Consider the following 22,679-nt stretch of genomic DNA (forward strand, 5'->3'; position numbering starts at 1 on the left):
AAGCCAGACTCAAAGGAACTTAGGCTCAATGGTTTCCCTCATTTGTCATAATCAGTAGAAACCTTGGGCTCTCCTAGCAGAGATCTGCAATAGAGCAAAACCTTGATACTTAAGGCCACATAGTATGAAGCTAATTGAAAGGACCTCCAGGATGTTGAAACAAAAGCCATTTAATAATTGATTGTTGTCCTTAATGTACTATGTTATCTCTCATCTCTTTTGCTGTCCCTTGGGTATCTCATATTGTTACAGTTATCTGATATATTTATTATCTGATATATTGGATTTATTTGTATTTGTTTATTTGAATTTGGATAGGGAGGGGGGAAAACCAAGAAGGAGGAAGTGGGGGGGAGGGTAATGGGGACCAAGACATGTGAAAGGGTATCAATGTATGTGAATTAATGTACCATCTATCTGGCAAATATCATGTAACCCTTTTATTAATTACAATAAAAAATATTAAAAAATCAGAAATGATTGTTTATTTAAAGAAACAATTCAGTATTAATTTTCCACAGTCAAACATTAACACAAGATGGAAAAATACCTATTTAAATCCAGAAATGAAAGATTAAAACTAGTGGCTCTATCTTACTCTCAAATGATGTCAATTATTGTAAGGTGAGTCTGTATATACATACATGATTTTGGCCAACTCTGTCAATAGTAAAGTCTTCTGGAAAAATCTACCATAGGACAAACTAGTCAACCTAGTCTAAGTAGATAAGATACTGCAAACAAGATAAGTCATGACCATCAGAAACTTTTGTCTGTAGATTTAAGAGAAATATGGTACAGGAAAATGTAAAAACTTATTTTCTCATCATTCTATCAATGAGCAAATAATCCAAATATATTTTAATGTAATAAAAGTGAAAAGTAGGTCACTGATTGCCTTATCTTTATTACCTAAGAACTACAGATTATTTTTAAAACACACAGTTCACCCATAATAATATACACATACTAACTAGTACAAATGCAAATACTTGAAAACATCCGAAGCATCCTAAACAAAAACCAGATAATACAGTAGGAATGGAGAAAAGAGAAATATCAGACTCTACTTTTATTGCCAGTAGAGTTGGAAACCAGATGGGATGTGTTGGGCTAAGGACAGATGGCTAAGAATGTTGGAGTAACAATGACCAAGATCCATCACACTGATTAACTGGCGTGTTGAATATAAAGCCCTTTATACAACTACTTTATTGAAGCTAATTGAAACTGGAAAAAATCAGAAGTGACACTGTGGCTCAAGTGCTACAGCACTCACTTTGATTAAAGGAAGCTCAGAGATAGTATCCAGGCCTAGAAATTAATCTCCAGGACTAGTAAGGAGGAAATGAAAAGCATGAAATTAGAGAAAAATGAGGAAATTGAAATGTACAAAAATAAGAAAAATAAAAAAGGGAAAATATATCTGCTCTATACATTTAAATGATTGTATTCATAATGTGTTATCAAAATGAAAGTGAAAATCATGATCAAAATGTTCAAAGAAATAACCAGCCTGTTTTATTAGATTTTATTCATTTGTTTGTTTGTTTTCTTATTTATTTATTGAGCCACTTTGTGCTACAGCACCACTTTCAGTTTTCTGATGGTTAATTGGAGACAAAAGTCTCATGAACTTTTGTGCCTGGGCTGGCTTTGAACCATGATCCTCAGATTTCAGCCTCCTGTGTAGCTAGGATTATATGTGTGAACCAGTAGCACCCAGTTTCCTTACTAGATTTTTTTCAATCCTTTACTTTTTTCATTTTCTTTTAAAGTTTTCTTTAAATATTTTTCTTTTAATTCCTATTTTCTATTATTTTCTGACAACCTTAACCTCCCAATTCTGTTTCTGAGTCCTGTTGTTTCTATTAGACTGACTTTTCTATTTTCCTTGAGTGATGGGCAGTTGTTGTTGCTATTAAGTTTTTTTTTTTTAATTTTGGATGTCTCTCTAATTTGTTATCTCTCTCTTGTTTACTTTCCAGTTTCCTATGTTATTTTCATTGCACTTGTAAGTAACTATATTTTCTGGAGCTTACTTTACCACATTGGACAAGAAATTCATTTCATTTTCTTTAAAAAAAATCAAAAGTTCCTACTTGTAACTTACTAAAAGAAATGAAGTTATAATCATTAATTTTCCATGACATGGAAAAATCATTTAAGAATGTAATTCACTATTTATATTAAGATAGAAAATATATAGATGACAGAATAAGAAAATGGTCAGTAAAGGACTTGTGAAAATTTTCTCAAGAAATATTACTCACAACAAGACAAAATATGCATCCCTAAAACTTCAAACAGGTACAATTCTCATACCAGTTAATCCACAAAAATTGAGTCAGCAACATCTTGTGATCAACCCTATTAAAAATAGTTGATAGATGAAGTGTCATTAATAGAATGAGCAGCTATCCATCATCCAGCAAAAATTCATCCATCACCCATGTACCAATCCCAATTCTTTCTCATAACTAAGCACACACTATACTAAAAACTGTCAAGTTCTAATGATCTAAAACTTCTCTCCCGTGACTATGTGGTAAGATTCAAAGATAGAGTACTATAAGTTCATGGATGGTCAGTAATGAAACAAAGATTTCAATAAAATATAAACTTTCATCAACATAACAAAATAATAAGGCTCATTGCATAATATAATACTTATTTTAACTGCATAAAACAATAGCAGGCATTATCATAGAAAATAGCTTATTTCATATGATATCGTAATTTTAAAATGACATGAGCCAAGAAGCATAACTGAATTACAAATGTAAATTGCTTTTAATCATTGTCTAAAGTTGAATAGAAGCATGAATAATTATGAGTAGAGAAGAGGGATGATTAAGAAATATCAGTAAGCAGACATTCTTGCTTATAAAGGTATAATCAAATTAATCATTCTCAAATAGAAGGCAGAGCTTCTATTTATTTTATTTTCCTATTAATGAATGCTGTTTATTTACTAATTATACAGCTTGATATTCTTAGTGCCTCTAACAAGAACTTAAATAATTGTTTTGTTAGAGTGTATTTGGATAGTTAATGCAAGTTTTAAAGTAGAATTACAAATTATAGTTAACACTTCACTAAAGACAATTGTTATTTCAGTACTTTAATCCAGATATATGATATAAGCAACAATCCACCATACAGTAGAAATTCACTATTTACTCTGATATTATCTATCTACAACAAGCACAAAATAGTTAATCATGATGAAATTTGTGACCTGGAATATAAAGTCTGTGATAAATTTACACACACACACACACACACACACACACACACACACACACACACACACACACATTAAAGAAAGAGTTTTTCAACAACTACACTCTTTTCTGAGATTTTTTCACCTCAAGTAAATGGGAATTTTCATTCTTGTAATATACTGCATATTAAAAATGAGCTGTGTTCTTATTGATTTTGAAAGCAACACTTCCAAGTATGAAAGAAATAGCTTTTTGATTGATTCAGTCAGGATGAGTTAGATGTTGAAAACAGAGGGAGAATTAATCAGAAAGGGTTGATGTAAGACCTGTTCATCATATGGATTTCCATTTTTTTGTGCCATTGTTCTCTTGTTAAGAAATCTGATGCATTGTTTGCACCAGGCTGCATGATAAAACAAGAATAACCAGAAAAGTAGGAAGTAAATATATGCAAGAATTAAACCTATTCTAAAATTGAAAGTAGTCTGACTTTCAACTCAGAATTCTGAGCAGAAATAGTGGCTACTTTTTTTGCCAGGTAAATAATACATTTTTATATAAAAGACTAAGACAAAAGACAAAAGGCACATAAAAACATTAATAAAATGATTTTCAGAAAATCTAATATACTGTATAACATAAATGAAATTCTCTAAATAATTAAATTTTCTAGCTACCAAGAAGTATGAGATGGGATAGGTATGTTAATGAACATGAACGTTTGAGTGTGATCATTTCACAGTGTATAAATCTACAAAAACACATAAACTAAATGATAGAGTTAATTATTAAATTTCTATTTGCGATTTTTTCATCATACAATTCCTTCTTACCAGAAAGGCAAGAATTACATTATTTTTTTCCCTGATAGTCATAATAATCATGGTAAATAACCTGTGTCATCAGTTGTGGAAGGAAACATTTTTGCATATTTGTAAAAACTGAACATAATACAGAGATATTCTTTCTCGGTTAGAACTTAGGCTGTCATTGCATGAGTATCTTACATGAAAATTAAATATCTTCATTCAGCCGAGAAATACCAATATCTAAGCTTTTGATTTTTATGTAGACATTAACATAACTACATCTGTCAGTTTTATAGGAAAGGGAAGTTACTAGGGTATAATCAGTCAGTCTATGTGTTGACTAATATACTACAGAATAATATGTATACTTTCTTTGCCTCAAGTTTTTGGGAATAGGAAGCTCATTGAACACTGGACAGTAGGCAATGGTCTGGACCTCTATTCTGTCTGCTGGCAGTAATCTCTGGAGGTCTTAAGTGGAAGGAATCAATCTTACCAGAAATAGCTGATCTCCAGAAAAGCAAACCCAAACTGAGCTTCTTCTAAAAGTCTCCCAAGATTCTAAAAGTCTTCTATAGTACCTCAAAGGATCACAAAAATTCTGTCATAAAATCTCCCCATAAAACATATCAGAGTCCTGGTCAATATTAGAGAAATAAAGTTTATGAACCTACTGATAATTCTTCATTCTCACATGATGATAGGTGCTTAATTTTAGACTTTCATAGATAACAATGTACCCAATATCCTTGAGTGAGTCATGGCTGTTTCTGGGCCTTAAGGTTTATCTTTCCAGCCTCCACTTACTTTTATTTTTTGACTTGATCAGTTCCAAATAAACCTATAGACTGTTCAGAAATGAAGTCAAAAATGGAGCCTAGTGTGTCTGTATATCAATTCTTGGAAAATACATTTTCACTTTCCTAATGTCTTTCAAAATAAGTCCAGCTATAGTTTTATAAAGTCTTGTGTGGAGAAATACAATCTGGAGAATACATCTATAACCTTCATCTCTAGCCCCATAAGTCAATAGATCATCATGACAGCTCTTCCAGCCCATATAAAAGATCAATATTAAGGCAGTTACCTGTGGAGATTTCAACACTGTGCCATAGATTTTAACTTGCTGGCTCAGTTCCTAATCTCCAACCTGTTCTTTTACAGAAGCACAGATCATAGCTCATTCAAATAAAAACCACATATTAACACAAAGTTTTATTTTTGAAATTATTCTAATACGTTGGGAAAATACTGTCATACTTTTCCCTCATCAAACAAAATGTGTTCATGTTAATTAACATGGACAAATAAAGACATACCAATAAAGATATTTCAAGGAAAATTCTAGTCACTCAATGAGTAGAGTTCGTTTATTTAATGTTCTCACATGATGTTGACAATGAGCCTGTTTTCATAGGTATAGAGAAGTTGCAACAACTGAAAACTTGTAATTACTTTAAGAAAAAAAATAAAATGCGTTTTTCTATTGTGCATACATGTGGATAGAAATGAGCAAGAAATAAACAGGATTGCATTTACATCTGCTTAATAGAACACTGTGTGGTGTAGTCTCTACCACTGTGCTTGAGATGAGCTGCCAGCCATATAGAAAGAGCTGCCTTGTAGTAGATAAATTTGCATAATTTTGAGAACCTTGGTGATAGGTTGCACAGAATGGAATGCTGGTTTGGAAAATGTCAATGCTAGCATGCAGTTCATCCCCAGCCTGCTGAGTAGACAATTCCTAAGACCTTATCAGGGGAGCAAGCAGATGTGCAAGTAAATGGACTTCCATCTAAAGTTTGTTCCAATCTATTTTCCAGATCCTACCTAATTTGAATAGATATAACTACAGCGTTATTGGTGATAAAAGAACAAAGATATTCCTACAGTAATGAGATAGTTATTTTTTTATTTCTCCAGATACGGAAATATGCTGAGTAAATCTCTTTATGTGATAGAATAAATTCTATAATCAAACTTCATACTTTAATAAAAATATAACCAACCATAATTTGTGTGTATATATATATATTTATTTATTTATCTTAGGTTCAAGTTCTTCAGCAAAACTAAGAGCTTAGCAAAAGCTATTCCTTTAACTCCTGAACTACCAGGCTCTCTTGCACATGGATATTGCATGTTGGTGTTTGTCAATAGGAAAGTGGCCAAAACTACATAATGACTCCAAGCTTCTTCTATGCAAATCTCCTACATAAACCAGCTTGCCAATTAATTGTCCATCAGCAAATCTAGAAGACTCCATTGACATAAAGAATGATGGACTGCAGAATGAAAGAATCTCACATACCTGAATGACATGCTAATGGAAACTCCCATGACCTATATTAGAGAAAATTCCCAGGAACTATGAAGGACATAGTGAATTGTGGCATTATAATGATAAATCATAGAGATTTAGATTTTAGCTTTTAACTCTGTTCTTTTTTTTCGGGGGGGGGTCTTTTCTTTCTTTTTTTAAAATTTTTTTCATATATTTTATTTTAATTAATAGAAGGGTTACATTATATTTGCCAGATAGAAGGTACATTAAATCACATACACTGATACCCTTTCTCATGCCTTGGTCCCCATTTCCCTCCCCCCCACCCTCACCCCTCATCTTGTTTTCCCCCCATCCCTATCCAATTTCAAATAACCAAATAAAAATATATCCAATATATCAGATAACAAAGTAAGATACTGTAACAATATGAGATAATCAAGGGATGGCAAAAGAGATGAGAGATAACAAAGTACATTAAGGAAAACAATCAGTCATTATATGGCTTTTGTTTCTATATCCTAGAGGTCCTTTCATTTAGCATCATAGTATATGGCCTTATGTATCAAGGTTTTGCTCTATTGCAAATCTCTGCTAGAAGAGTCCAAGGTTTCTACTGATTATGACATATGAGGGAAACCATTGAGCCTATGTTCCTTTGAGTCTGGCTTACTTCACTTAATATGATTTTTTCTAAGTCTTTCCATTTCCTAACAAATGGGGCGATGTCATTCTTTCTGACAGCAGCCTAGAATTCCATTGTGTACAAATACCACAACTTGTTGATCCACTCATGAACTGAGGGACATCTGGGTTGGTTCCATATCTTTGCTATGGTAAATAGTGCGGCAATGAACATCGTTGTGCTAGTGGATTTAGTATGTCCTTGTTTCTGGATAGTTGGGTAAATGCCAAGTAGTGGAATTGCTGGATCATAGGGGAGCTCTATGTTTAGTCTTTTGAGGAACTGCCATACTGCTTTCCATAGTGATTGAATGAGTTTGCACTCCCACCAGCAGTATAGTAGTGATTCCTCCTGGCCACATCCCCTCCAACAACTGTTGTTACTAGTTTTCTTCATCCTGGCCATTCTAACTGAAGTGAGGTGGAAACTTAAAGTTGTTTTGATTTGCATTTCTTTAATGACTAGAGATGTTGAGTATTTCTTCATGTGTCTATAGGCCATTTTGGTTTCTTCTTCAGAGAAGACTCTCTTTAAGTCTTTGGCCCATTTTTTAATGGGATGCTTGTTTCTTTGGAGATTAGTTTTGGAGTGATTCAATTTTTTGAGCTGTTGATATATTTTAGATATGAGGCCTTTGTCCATTGTATGGTTGGTGAAGATCTTCTCCCACTCTGTAGGCTTCCTATTTAATTTACTAGCTATGTCCTTTGCCATACAAAAGCTCTGCAGTTTAATGCAGTCCCACTTATCCAGCCTTTCTTTGATTTGTTATGATTCTTGGTCCTTATTAAGAAAGTTTCGACATATGCTAAGGAGGCCTAGTGTATCTCCTATTCCTTCCTGTAAAGTTTTCAGTGTGTCAGCTTTTACCTCCAGGTCTTTGATCCATTTGGAGTTAATTCTAGTGCAGGGTGACAAAGAAGAATCCAACTTTAGTTTTCTGCAGGTGCTTAACCAGTTCTGCCAGCACAGCATGTTGAAGAGGCTGTCTTTCTTCCATTCAATTTTTTTGGCTCCCTCGTGAAAGATTAGGTGGCCATAGGTCTGTGGTTTAATATCTGGGTCCTCAGTTCTATTCCATTGGTCTTCAGGCCTGTTCTTTTGCCATTACCAAGCTATTTTGATGATTATAGCTCTGTAATAGAGTCTAAAATTTGGTATTGAAATCCCTCCTGCGCTGTTCTTTCTGCTAAGAATTGTTTTTGCTCTATGGGGTCTTTTATGACTGGGCCCAGGACATCACACTTGCTAGCTAGGTGTTTTGTCATTGAGCTACATTCCAGTTCAAGATTGAGACAGTAATTTGTGTATAGTAATTAACACAATCATTTCTATGTATAATACCTGGTTAACCAAGAGTAGGAAAGAGAAGACATGTTTTAGTTTGAACTAAGAGATATATATTTTAAAGGACTTAGAGCAGTACAGGAAACAGAAAGGATCTCTAGGATATAGAAACATAAGCCATATAATGAATGATTGTTGTTCTTAAGGTACTATGTTATCTCTCATCTCTTTTGCTGTCCCTTGGTTATCTCATGTTGTTACACTATCTCACTTTGTTACCTGATATATCGGATATATTTGTATTTGGTTATTTGAAATTGGATAGGGAAGGGGGGAAAACAATATGAGGGGTGAGGGTGGGTGGAAGGAAATGGGGACCAAGACATGTGAAAGGGTGTCAATGTATGGGAATTAATGCATCATCTACCTGGCAAATATCATGTAACCCTTCTATTAATTACAATAATAAATATATGAAAAAATAAAATAGCCCTGGAAGCATTTGCATAGATAGATAGCTACAATAGATAAGATAGTAATTTTCTTGAGTTGAGAAGTTTAAATTCACCCAAATATTTTACCTATCCTTTTTTTTCTTATAGAATCTCAGTTTCTTTAATTGTACAACATTGCACATTGGCTTTCTTCTTCAATGTTCAGTCCTAGTCCTGATTATTATGTTACTTTCATATTGCTTTTTCTAGGCAATTTCATGCACACCTACAAAGTCTATTTTTTCCTGTTGATTCATGAAACTGCTATTCCTATGTCTACATCTGACCTTTTTGAGGCTAAATCTTAGAAAATCAATCCTTTATTTCAGATGAACTCTCACATATCATTCCAACCTTAGCCTATCTAAGTTCTCACTTATTAGTTCTGTTCAGCAATTTCCATAAGGAGACATCCCATAAAAATCTAATTGTAAAAACCAAAAACCTATTAGCTGTTTCTGATGCCATGTATCTTACTCTGTTCAGACTGCTATAACAAATCTCCACAAGCCAGGTGGTTTAGAGACCAAAGAAACTTAATTGTCGCAGCATGGAAAGAGGGGGAAGCCCAATCTCAAGTTGTCTGGTGAGGGCAACATGCTGGTTTACAAGCATCAGTGCTATGTCCTCACATGACAGAGGAAACCAGTCTGCCCTGTGGGAATCACTAATGAAGACACTGATTCCAACCATGAGGACAAATCACCAGCATTTCACACAAAGTCATTTGCTAAAATGTTTATGTATCTACCCATATTTCCCTTTATTATTTTTCCTATCACAATCCATAATATTCTTAAAAACTGTTGCTTTAATCCATTAAATCATCCTCTCATATCTATTTAGCCTTTATTCAATCCATTCTACATACTGAAGTCACAGTGACTGTTTTTGTCAAAAAGAATTCATTTAGCAGATGCCTCATCTGAAAGCCCTTGTTTGACTTTCAATTCTTTGATACAGATCAAACCACTTATCTACCACCAAGCACCATAGGATCTCCAATTTGCTTACTTCCATTATTTTTCCTTCTTTGTTCGCTGAGATCAGGCATATTAGTTTACTTCTTCAATCTCTAATAGCCCAGATTTCTTACTATCCCATATATTTTCCTACCTGTTCTCAATTTTTGTCTCTCTGTCTTCTGATACTATACTTCTCATGCTCTATGAATATGGGATAGGGAGAAAGGAATAGCACTTTTTGCTTTATTTGGAGAAAAAGACCAATTAACATTAGAATAAAGAGGCTAAGTGACTAAGAAGTAAAGTGTTTTGAGACCAAAAGTGATGATATTCCTGTCTGTACAGTAATAAGTAAGGTAATTCTATTATTTTAGTGATGAAAATTTCTTTCCTTACTTTTTGTTTTGCCAGTGCTAGGCATGAGCTCAGGGTCTGAGCACTGTCCTTGGACTTTCTTAAGGCTAGAATTCTACCACTTGAGCCTCAGCACCACTTCTGTTTGTTTGTTTGTTTGTTTTTCCTATGTATGTGGTACCAAGGAATTGAACCCCCGTCTTTGTGCATGCTAGGCAAGCACTCTACCACTAGGCCAAACTCCCAGCCTCCCTTTGTTAACTTTTGATACTTACAGATTAGTCTTAGGAGTGAATTAATCAATATAATTCTAATGCTTTGAAAAGATGATTTAAAGACATATATGAAGCTTCCATGAGGCTGTGTTTAATTCTAGGAGAGTGATAGCAATATTATACTCTGGCATCAAATCTTCCTTGAGGAATTAAGAGAAAGTCCTTTGTTTTTACTTGAAAGAGAGCCAGAAAGATAGAGCAGAAGCATTTTTTTTTTAAAGTCAGATTTGCAGTGGAAAAAACTGACCCAAAGAATAAAGCATTCTTCTGTGGCAAGATCATGATAGATCAAAAGCCATGAGAATAGATTTTAATTCAGTGATGTATTTCTCAAGGCTTTCCATAAAATATGTGAGGAAAAGATCTCTTGGTGGACAACTGAATGTGCTGTAGTCAACTCTGGTGGATTTCAGACTACTTTCCTGTTTGCATGGAGCAAGCTACAACCTCTGACTTTTGACAGAATTAACAACATAGGAGTTCTGTTTGTCATTGAAGGAGAATGGAGATTGCCATCCATCTAGCTTCATTTTTTTCCTACTAAGCAAACAGGACAGAGTATATCATTCAATCATCTAAATCACTGAGGAGATATGCTCAGTATTTAACCACCATAAAGGGGCCAATGTTTATCCTAAGTCAGTATATGTAGTTCAATTGCCAACTAGTCTATTCTGAAATATAACTTAAACTTCAAGCTTGAATTGGAAGACAACTAGTTTTGCTTTGCAAGATAAAACTGAACCATTCCTACTCTTGTGACTATCTGGCAGCCAACATTAGTGTCAGCATATAACTATATTGAATATGTATTTTAAAAGCAAATAGGACCATCAAGATGATAATTTAGAGAATAATCTCTAATGTGTAACTGCCCCGAGTCATGTCTAAGCTTATAAAAAATAATTTTGAGTCTTGTTTGATATTAACTCTTTCTTTAGAGTACTTACCTTGCGCTTCCAGAATAAGATATATTAAAAACAAAGCTTTCAATGAAGTATTTAAAAATATATGCCTCTAAGTCACTTCCAATCTCTTTTCAGCTATGAATTCTCCCACAATAATATAATCTTAGAAAAAAAATTTATATTTGGGTGCTGACCTAGATTATGATTTTTTTTAATTAAAAAATCATTAATATTGATTTTTACATCATATTTCAAATGTCATATTTAACAAACAAGTGTTCAAGAAGAGAATCTCTATATGCAATCACTGCTACATAGATATTAGAACATAATTAAAATTAAGCTGAGGGTTTGTATGTCATAGATACAAATTAATATATGTAATAAAATATTATGTCTATAGAGTATAAAGCCCATCATGAATTTTTATGTCAACGTAGTTATGTTCATATCTCCAAGACCATGTCCGTAACACAGAAAGAGGTATCAATGTTCAAGAAGTAATGTACCTACTACCTGACAAATGTAATGTAACCGCTTAATATATCATCCTGATTGTAAAATATAATTAAAAAAAGAAATGCTGTATATATCATGATATGCATGTCTCCTTCTCACATGCAGGGCAGAAATAACACATGCATCATAAATGACACATATGTCATTCTGGCACACATTCCAGAAATGATGCATGTGTCAAAGATGGCATGTATGTCCAAAGTGATATTGTGCCACATGTCAGAAATGACACATGACAGAAAATACTTGTTATTGGTTTTCTTTCCTCCATTTATTGAGCCTACTATATAATATCTACTTCCAGTTTCTCTCAGGGTTGATTAAAATAAAAGTTATACTTCTTCTTTAACTCCTTCCTGTCAAACACAGCCAATCATTTCTGTTTAACAGAGCCTATAACACACGTGGATGCCATGGCACATCTTAACAGCCTAACACATACTGTGATGAGTCATATATCCAAAGGCTGCCATTCAGGGAGACTTGGCTACACTCATTTAATATAGTGAAACCACCAGTTACCCTCAGAAACGCCACCTGTCCATTTGTAATATGAAAGCACTATGACCCAATACACTAGGTCTGTGTAAGGTTTCAATGTGGTAATGTATGCAAACAGGTCTTTGTTAAAGAATAGACAAAATGTATTCCTTCAATGAATCCATGTAGAAAACTAATAAAATCCACTACTGACAATCTGTGACCTAGGCACTGAAATTAATTTTTTAGCTAATATGCATTTGGATAATATAGGGAATTTTCATGGTCAATACTCCTCAATGAAAATATGAAATATAGTTGTGAAAATGGAAATTAAGTTTGAATAATGTGCATCAATATGTTTGATATATTACTTTCTAATAGGTATAAATAAGTATTTTTATGCTCTGAAGAATAAAGTGTTCAAGAGCTATTAAAGTCCTTAAGAAGAATTTATTTATTTTCTAAAAACTTTAACTATTTTCTCCAGTGATTTGCTACTTTAAAAAAAGTTTCAAAAAGATGATCTTACTAAATTAAAAATCAATGTGTACAACAGGAAGTTACTAGGATAAAGTGAAGATAACTGCTCTCATGCTTGGCTTTGTAATATCTAATAAATTAATACTGGAATTTTATAGTGAAAGACTGACAAACTCATTTGCTTTTATAAGATTAGAGAAAAGAAGTGTTAAGGGAAGTTAAATTAGATTTCAACATCTGTCTAATAAGTTTAAGAGCTAGTTTGATAATATAGTTCAAGATATACAATTTCAAACCAATCTTTTCTGAAATAGTAGCAGACTTTTATTGAAGATAGATAGATAGATAGATAGATAGATAGATAGATAGATAGATAGATATACAGACAGATACAGAGATAAATTCCTATTCATACTCATTACTATAAAACTTATGGCTCATTTTATTTCTAGAGATCAGTTTCCTCCACATAAAAGACACAGTAAATCAGGAGAAACCTTAGGGTTTCCTAGCAGAGATTTACAATAGAACAAAACCTAGATACATAAGGCCATATAGTATGATGCTAAATGAAAGGATCTCCAGGATATAGAAACAAAAGCCCTATAATGAGTGATTGTTGTCTTTAATGTACTGTTATCTCTCATCTCTTTTGCTGTCCCTTGGTTATCTCATATTGTTACAGTATTTCACCTGGTTATCTGATATATTGTATATATTAGTATTTGGTTATTTGAAGTCAGATAGGGAAGCGAGGAAAACAAGATGAGGGGTGGGGGTGGTGGGAGGGAAATGGGGACCTAGACATGAGAAAGTGTATCAATGTATGTGAAGTAATGCACTTTCTATCTGGTGAATATAATATAACCCTTCTATTAATTACAATAAATAATATATGGAAAAAGTCATAGTAAATGCAAAACTTACATTCACAAGACTTAACCACACTTTGTCAGGTCAGTGCAAGCATAGGTTAGTGCTAATATTCTACTTTTAATTGGTTTCCTTTTAATGAACATTTCTTTACATGATGTTTATTTCATTACATCAAAAACCTGTATTACAGAAACTTTCCCACTTTCCACAGCCATCTTCTTAACATAAGTCAGCATACTTTCTAGGTGCATTAACTTCTCAAAACTATGAAGGGCCATCTGGGTGAGTGCTGCAAAAAGGCAAGAAATCTATCCAGAAGCGGCTGTGCTGTGAGGAAGTAATTCTTCAGAGCACATTCATAAAATGACACTCAAATGATTGGAGTGCAGTTATTGAGTCTGAAAAGCCTTATGCACTTGTAATACACCTGTAGAAAGCAGATGTAATGCCAGTCACCACCTACAAAGTGAAAAGGTGTGCTGCACCAGATCATTTGAGGGATTCTTTATGCATGTCACTCCTCTAGGCATGGAGTAGTGACATTTGTCCAGTAGAGATCTGTACCTGTGCAGATCAAATTAAGAGGAAATTAGATTGTTTGATCGGAGGGCCACAGGAACTCTGGAAACCCAGATGTCAAAGAATTTTAACACTCAGAAAAATCTAAGAGAAGACTTCTCTGGAGCATATAGTTGGAGCAGAGAGATCAGCCAGGGTTAGAGTGGAAAATAGCTAAATAAGTAAGGTATGACTCAATATTAAAATCAGACAGGGTAAATAAAATTTAGAGTCAGAAACTATAGCTTGGCTAGAAGAGTTATTGTAGAATATTACAAATAGTTGGATACAGAGAGCAAGTATATTCTTGGTCCCAACTGATTGTTCTTTGTTTTCTATTTTTTGTGTGTGAAAAATGAGTTGGGATCAGAAATACACTCACTCTTGTATCCAACTATTTATACTCAGTAAACTCGATCTGGAGTAATGACTTCATTTATGAAAATAGTTGAAATGTTACTTATTATTCCACTCCCCATTAGCGTAGTCATTTCCCTCCAACTTCTAATGTCTTCTCATCTCACATCTTATTTCTTTCCCTTTTATTATGCTATCAATATAACAAGTATCTGTGACTTTACCTTTAAATAATTTTATTGAATTTTTAATTTATATTTGAATAATCTTGACTTCTGTAATTATTTTAATCTATTATTGATTCTTTGAAAGCTATTTAGTATTATTTTAAGAAAGAAATCTGTTGATCATTGTGAGAAAATACTTAAGATAGAGAATATTTTAATATCTGTTATCTATATTTAATTCATGTAACTTTTTTTTTTGGTTTGTCATGGAGCTTGAACTCTGGTTCTGAGTACTGTCCCTGAGCTCTTCAGCTCAAAGCTACCACCCTACCCATGAGCCACAGCACCATTTCCCATTTTCTAGTGACTAACTGGAGATAAGAGCCTCTTGGCCTTTAGTGCCCTGGCTGGCTTTGAACCATGGTCTTCAGACCTCAGCCTACTGTGTAGCTAGGATTATAGGCATAAGTCACACATATCTAATACTTTCTTGAAATATCCTCATAGACACATCTAGAGATTTACTTTACTAATCTATTAAGCATTTCTTAAAATAATTGACAATATTAATCCTCTTCAGAATATACTAACACATAATAACCTTTATTTTTAATAATTTCTGAAAGAATTTAAATATCACTCAAATTTATAAAAATAGGTCTGAATCAAATAGGTGCTGACTATAATTGGTATCATTATTTAAAAAATCTACTACATATGCAATATATTTTTGACAGGAATAAAAGTTTTATTCTTTCAATTGCTATAGATTTTCCTAATTAACTAAATATGAAGTAAACAATTTCTGATTCTTGAGTCCTTCCAACCTTTTCAAAGAGGAAATCTAGCTTATAAATGGTTCAAGTCAGCATGGGTATTGACAGCAAGTAAGATTAGCATAGTGAGAAGGGTATTAAGTCAAACTTTTATTCCACATTAAACTATTACATACTCTTTAAATAATAAAACCAAATTACTGATGGACAATCCTAACTACACTACTTTCAGACAGAATAGCCTTTATGTTCTGTTGATTATACACTAATTGAAATGGTTGTTTTATGCTGACAATTGATTTTTTAAGTGAATCAGCCAATAGTGAAGTCAGTGCATGCTACCACACAGGCAGACAGCAGCCTTCTATTGAATTTATTCAGACAAACTAATTGCTGAATTAGATGACCTTTCAAAGTTATTGAGTGCATTTCAAGTACTTCTAAACCAAAAGATAACTAAATGTGTTTTGATCATGGCTACTGCATTGCAAATGCAAAATGAACAAGTGTCTGCCTTTCTGGAATATTAATAACATGAACGTGGGGACAGGGGAGGTGTTCACTGGAATGGGAAAGGTTAGAGGGGATGTGAAGTCCTCCCTCAGTAAAATAAGGGTTAGGTAGAGGTGAGGAACATTTTGTCAGGCACTTGACATGCCATGGTTGAAGAAGTTCTGACGGGCAATTTTTATCTGCCAATTAAGATGACTGGGTTCTCTCTCACTTTTGTATTAGTAGTAGGGAGACAGTTCTGAATTGTTTCATACTCAGAGAGGGGGAAAAAGCTGGAATACTTTTCAGCATTCAGAAACTTTGAGATATCGATATCTTGAGAAACTTGTTTACATATATGCAAATACTTCCCTTATGACTATTCATTGAGATTTAAATTAGAACTTATTTTCAGTCTATCAGCATTTTAAAGTGACTATTCATCATGTTGATAGGGAACAAAGAAAAAAAGAACACTTTATTTACCACAGTTGTTTCTTACATAAAAGGACAGTCATTTTTTGCCTTATTGTGCTATATGTGATTATTGGGCTCTATTATAAAATGTCTACTTGTTTCATGGTTGTAATTGTTATAATAATTTATTGTCTCTGATTTTAAAACAAAGTATATTTATATATAAGCACATGTTTGTAAAAAAAAGTTTCATTCTCTATAAAATGAATATCTGGTAAGAACTTAGTAATACTGAGGATGTAAATTATTTATTTAATCTACTATTTTTATTTATTTTTAATTTTTATTAAAACTTTTATTAAAATTATTGTTTTTCTGTAAAAAAATCATAGAGGACTGTGTGATTTTACTTTTCACATGGAGAATGTAATTAATTCCTAAGCAGTCAGACATTAGCATTTGTGACTTAAGGTTTTCACTGCTGACATACTTTCCCTTAAAAAAATGATAGATGCTATCTAATGTTTAAAGACAAATTTCTGTATACCTATTACTTTTTTGCTATTAGTCTTGCTTTAAACAATATGAATAAAATGTTTCAATGTAAGTGTGCTGGGAAAACAAATATGAATTAAAATGTTTTCTACCTGTCCTCAGATGTACCAGGAGAATGAATCTCAGTTTTGATCTATGCGATCAAAGAGTAAATCTATCTCATGTAAACATCAAAGAAAGTTCCTATTACACAATAATGAAGCTCCTCACTAGCCATAGTCTCCAAGAGATTTATTACAGGACAGCATCAAGGATCCAGGGATTGCCCCCTTTAAGAATAGTGGTGAGACATACCTCAAAATAGATCATATAATAGTTCATACAAAAAATGTAAGCAGATAAAAGAGGACTGATATAATCCCATGCATTCTATCTGACTACAGTGGAGTCAGACTAGTTCTGAACAACATAGTAAAGGATAAAAAATCATTCAAACACTTGGAAGCTGAACAATACACTGCTGAATAATTCCTGGGTTACAAAAAAAATCAAAGAAGAAATTCAAACTTTCTTGAATGTAATAACAATCAAGCTACATCACAAAGGAACTTATGGGACACAGCAAAAGCAGTTTTCAGGGGCAAATTTATTGCACTAGGAGCCCATATTAAAAAAAACAGAAGAAGTTCATGTAAACAACCTAAAGAAGAAATTGAAGCACCTAGAGGAGCAAGAAAAGGTTAATTCTAAAACAACTAGAAGAACAAAATTAATAAAAATAAAATCAGAAAATTCAATCAGAGATTGAAATAAATCTACAATACATAAAATTAATAAATCAAAAAGTTGATTCTTTAAAAGAGTCAACAAAATTGACAGACCCCTGGCAAGATTAATCAAAAAAGAAAAGGAGAGGGAAGACTCATATAAATAAGATTAAAGATCCTACGGGAACAATCACAACTGACATTTAAGAAATTCAGTCAATTATGAATAAGTACCTCCAGGGCCTATATCCAAAGAAACAGAAAAATTTAGTAGAAATGGATGCCTTCTTAAATAAACATAGGCTACCCACATTGAACAATGAAGAGGTAAACAAATTGAACAAACCAATTTCATACAATGAGATAGTGGAAGCAATCAGAGACATGGCAACCAAAAGATCCCAAGCCACTACAGAATTCTACAAGACTTTAAAGATGAATTAAAACCTTTACACCTGAAATTCTTCCAAGAAATAGGAGAAGGAGCCAAATCAAACTCATTTTATGAAGCTAATGTTACACCCATCCCCAAATCAGGGAAAAACCCAGCAACAACAACAAGAAAAATGACTACAGACTTATCTCTCTAATGAACACAGACGCAAAGCTCCTCAATAAAATACTAGCCAACAGAATCCAGAAACAAATTTTAAAAAATTATTCACTACAATCTAGTAGGCTTCATCCCATAGACACAAAACTCATTAAACATTCTCAAATCAATTTATGTAATACATCATATCAGTAAAGCTAAGGTTAAGAATTATATGATAATTTCTCTGGATGCCAAGAAGGCATTTGATAAAATATAACATCCATTCATGTTGAAAGCACTAGAGAAAAAAAAAAGAATAAGAGGTATACTCCTTAAAATAATTAAAGCCATATATGACAAACCTACATCCAGTATCATACTAAATGGAGAAAAACTAGAACCATTTACCTTAAAATCAGGAATAAGACAGAGATGCCCACTCTCTCCACTTCTCTTCAGTATAGTGCTGGAATCTTAAACTAGAGCAATAACGCTAGAGAAGGACATCAAAGGGATCCACACAGGGAAAGAAGAAATTAAATATCCCTATTCCAGATGACATGATCCTCTACCTGAGTGACCCAATAAACTCCACTCCCAAACTCGTAGAACTAATAAACCACTTTAGCAAAGTGGCACAATACAAAATTAACCTACAAAAGTCAGTAGCTGTTCTGTATGCCAACAATACACAAATGGAAGGCAAAATCAAGAAAATGATCCCATTTTCAATAGCCCCCAAAAGAATAAAATATTTAGGAATCAATTATCCAAAAATGTAAAGGAATTATTTATTGAAAACTATAAAAGCCTAACAAAAGAAATTAAAGAAGATACCAGGAGGATACCCATGCTGATGGGTAGGGAGAACCAACATAGTGAAAATGACAAAATTGATATACAAGTTCAATGCAATCCCCATTAAATCCCAAAGACATTCTTTACTGACATAGAAGGTGTAATCCAAAAGGTTCATGTGGAACAAGAAAAGACCCAGAATAGCCAAAACAATTCTAGGCAAAAAGAGCAATGTAGGTGATATTACAATATCAGACTTCAAACTCTGCTATAGAGCCATTATAACAAAAATAATGTGGTTTTGGCACAAAAAATAGACCAGAAGATCAATGGAACAGAATAGAAGACCCAGAAATAAAACCACATACCTATAGTCAAAAGTATTTGACAATATTTATTAAAATACTTGAGTTACTAGTGAATACCTTTAGAGTTGTAACATCAGAATATACTATGCAAAAAGGTAGACAAATGAGTTATATCTGTAGATATTCTTTTAGTATTTTCAACAACCTGCTTTAGGGCACAGAATTAGCTACCATTTAAGATTCCTACATGTAGAATACATGAAAGCACTAGAAACAATTTAACATTTTAATTAAAATGTATTCATTACATGTTGTTCGGTGGTAGGTCAAGTTAGAAATCTAAACATATCCTATACCCTCAACTGTATTTCACAAAATCGCTGTAGTACTGGTGACATTATATTTCATTTAGTACAGAAAAAATGTAGCAGGTTCATTTCATAATATTTTTGTTATTGTTTATATGTGATATAATCTGTTAAATTACTATAATAATAAACTGCTTCTTTTTACAATGGACAATGAATATTTCACCATTTGGGAGACAATGTAAATATCATATATATCCTAGTTAAAACCTCTATGTATCTACAGATTCCTAATAAAATGTATTGAATGTCTTCTGCTTTCATAGACTTTTCATAATACACATTTTTAATGTGATCCTACTGTCACCTGTTATGGTGTGACTCCTCTCTCTGTGGGAAGTATCCTCCTACAGTATCATGGTGTCAACATTCTATGTATGCCAATACTTCTCCTAGACACATGACTCCGGCTCTGTGGGTTCCATGATGTCTGAGAATTTCTCTTGAATATTTATAAGGCATTAAGAATAGAGCAGAATCACAGACACAGCACTGATTTCCAAGCAGAAACCCTTCAGTCTTGCTTCTCTTCCAGATTTTATGCTTTTACTTAATGATTATTATTCCTACAAACCTACTAATCACCTTTGTTCTCTGTCTCATCACAATTTCCAGCACACCAAACACTTTTGCTAACTCTATTTCTAATATGTATCCAAATCCACCCACCTCTCATAGTATCCACTATTTATTTTATTCCCAATTACCATTGATCCATTGCTTTCTATTCTTCCTTCATAGAGTCCATTTTCCACAATGAAGCCAAAATTATTGTAATAAAATATCCCCAGCCTTTCATCTTTAAATACTTTTCTATTCCACTTAGTATTAAACAATGCTTCACTGGTACATAGTCCTGGTTCTCTTCTTCATTTACTCCGTTGTAGCCTTCTCTTCCCTGAACATATTAAAATGTCTCCTGCCACAACTGTTTTCTACGTAAAATTACTTTCAATTCTTTACTCAATATCAACCCAAACATCCCATTGTGAGTAGTGTCCACTAATAAACATTTTCATCTCTCATCCTGTTTGATTTCTTTGTAACTTATGCTAGTTAATATATATTTGCGCTTATTTTTCTAGAATGAAAATCTAACAAAACCCCATGAAACCTGAGTGCATAAACTTTTGTTATCAATGCAGAACACATGTATTCACTTCATAAATGTACATTGTATATGTTTAATCAAGTAAATATTAAGATACTTAAGTTGCATTTTCAAAGTAAAATCTTTTTACTGATTAATTGCAGAAATGATAGGATAGAAGATAAAATGATATCAAGAGTAGGCTGAGAAGGCAGGTGTTTTGGGGCTAACATGTGGAGGCAAGCTTTGCTCATATTTTTTGTTATATAGATTTCTCATTTCCAAATACTTGCATATGGACTAAAAGAGAATCATTTATTTTTTGTGTACTATTTTCTTAATACACAACTGAGCAATGCACTTCCCATCATTATGATAAAAACAAATGTTATTGAAATGCTAAGTGATCATCTAAACCTATATTACATTTTGAAATAAGTCCCTACATTAACAACTTTCCCTCTATTAAGAAAGTAATAAACTCCCACTCACAGAGGGCACCCCTTCAGACGTGACTCTGCTAACTACCATTGATACCTCTGGGCTTCACCAGCCATGCTTGGGCAAGCATGTTCACATATCTCTTCAGCCCTGAGAAGTCTGGAAAGATCTAAACGTTCCTTCATCTGCAGGAGAGGTCATTTTATGAAAGAATATATTCCAAAGCATTAAAGGTTAATATTTTCTTGATACCTATACAAGATATGACTTTCTGTGAACCTCTCCACCAATCTAATTTTCAATCATCACATGCCAGGAGGCTTTAAAAAGCTAGACCTCAAAGGAGGAATTGTATTTGATATTCTCTTGTAACCCTGCTATAAAACTTAAGCATGAATAACTGGAGATCCACACACTTGTAAAGATGAAAGACTGGAACTCAGTCTAACACAGGAACTAGAAAGGAAAGTAGGATTACTTTTCTCTGTCATCTGAAAAAAGACTCCAACTTTAAGACCTACGAGAGGAGAGGGGTGGCAGTTGGGCAACAAATCAGGAAGTCCTTCCTCAAAGATGTCTCATAAGCCTCTCAATTTTGGATATGGATGTATTCCTAGTGGATATGTTCTTATATATGGCACGTTCTTTTAGATAGCTGGTGCAGCCTCACTACATATAACAGAGATTTCATTCTGTTTTCATCTTATGCACATGTGATATGTATAAATGTATTTATATACATATGGTCAAATCGGGTTTATACAAGACTTCTGATAAAACTAGGGTACAGTCACATTCCTGTATGTTTTCCATAAAACAGGTGTTTTAGATGGATTCATATGTGTCATTGCATTAATATGCTACATATTTCATTCATAAATAAAGTTTTTATTTTAATGTATGTTATGTATATCCTCCCTACAATAAAAAGGTTGGTTAGGAAAAAAATTAGATATATTGAGGTTCATCATTTTTTGTCCTGTAACATCTTTAACACTCCAAAGAATTTATACCAATTTTGGAAGCCACTAAAATCTTGTTATATCTCAGTCAGAAGTGTTTGTGGATATTGTTGGCAGTTGTGCACTATGGCTTAAAACAACACGTACATCATATCATAACTATGTTTTCTCAACATGTGCATTAGAACACATAAAGGAGCCATTATTGTCTCGTAGGAAGAAATTAAGACAACAGACACAATATCTTTCTTACATATGCTTTTCTTGTGATACATTTGCTATTTTCTCATGAAAATAGAGTCTTAAGAACTGGCTCTACTCAAAAACAAAAATTCAAAGAAAGAACATTGCAAAAAGGTGAATGACTGTGGGATATATTACAGGCAAAAATATTCAACGTTCTAACTTTATTAATGACACAAAATACTGCACATCTATTTTCTTTACAAAATCTTGCTTAAAATGATAATATATGCATACATAAATTGTTTAAAAATGACTT

The 22,679-nt window shown here is 33.1% G+C and overlaps 1 protein-coding gene across 3 annotated transcripts in view; it reads right to left on the reverse strand.

The window, feature by feature from the left end:
- Gpc5 (glypican 5) overlaps positions 1–22,679 on the reverse strand; it is a 1,012,282-nt gene that overhangs the window by 659,582 nt on the left and 330,021 nt on the right. The gene's annotated exons all lie outside the window — the stretch shown is intronic.

This window comes from Megascapheus bottae, chromosome 11, assembly GCF_031878675.1.
Source record: "Megascapheus bottae isolate mThoBot1 chromosome 11, mThoBot2.hap1, whole genome shotgun sequence".
In the NCBI taxonomy this organism is placed as follows: domain Eukaryota; kingdom Metazoa; phylum Chordata; class Mammalia; order Rodentia; family Geomyidae; genus Megascapheus; species Megascapheus bottae.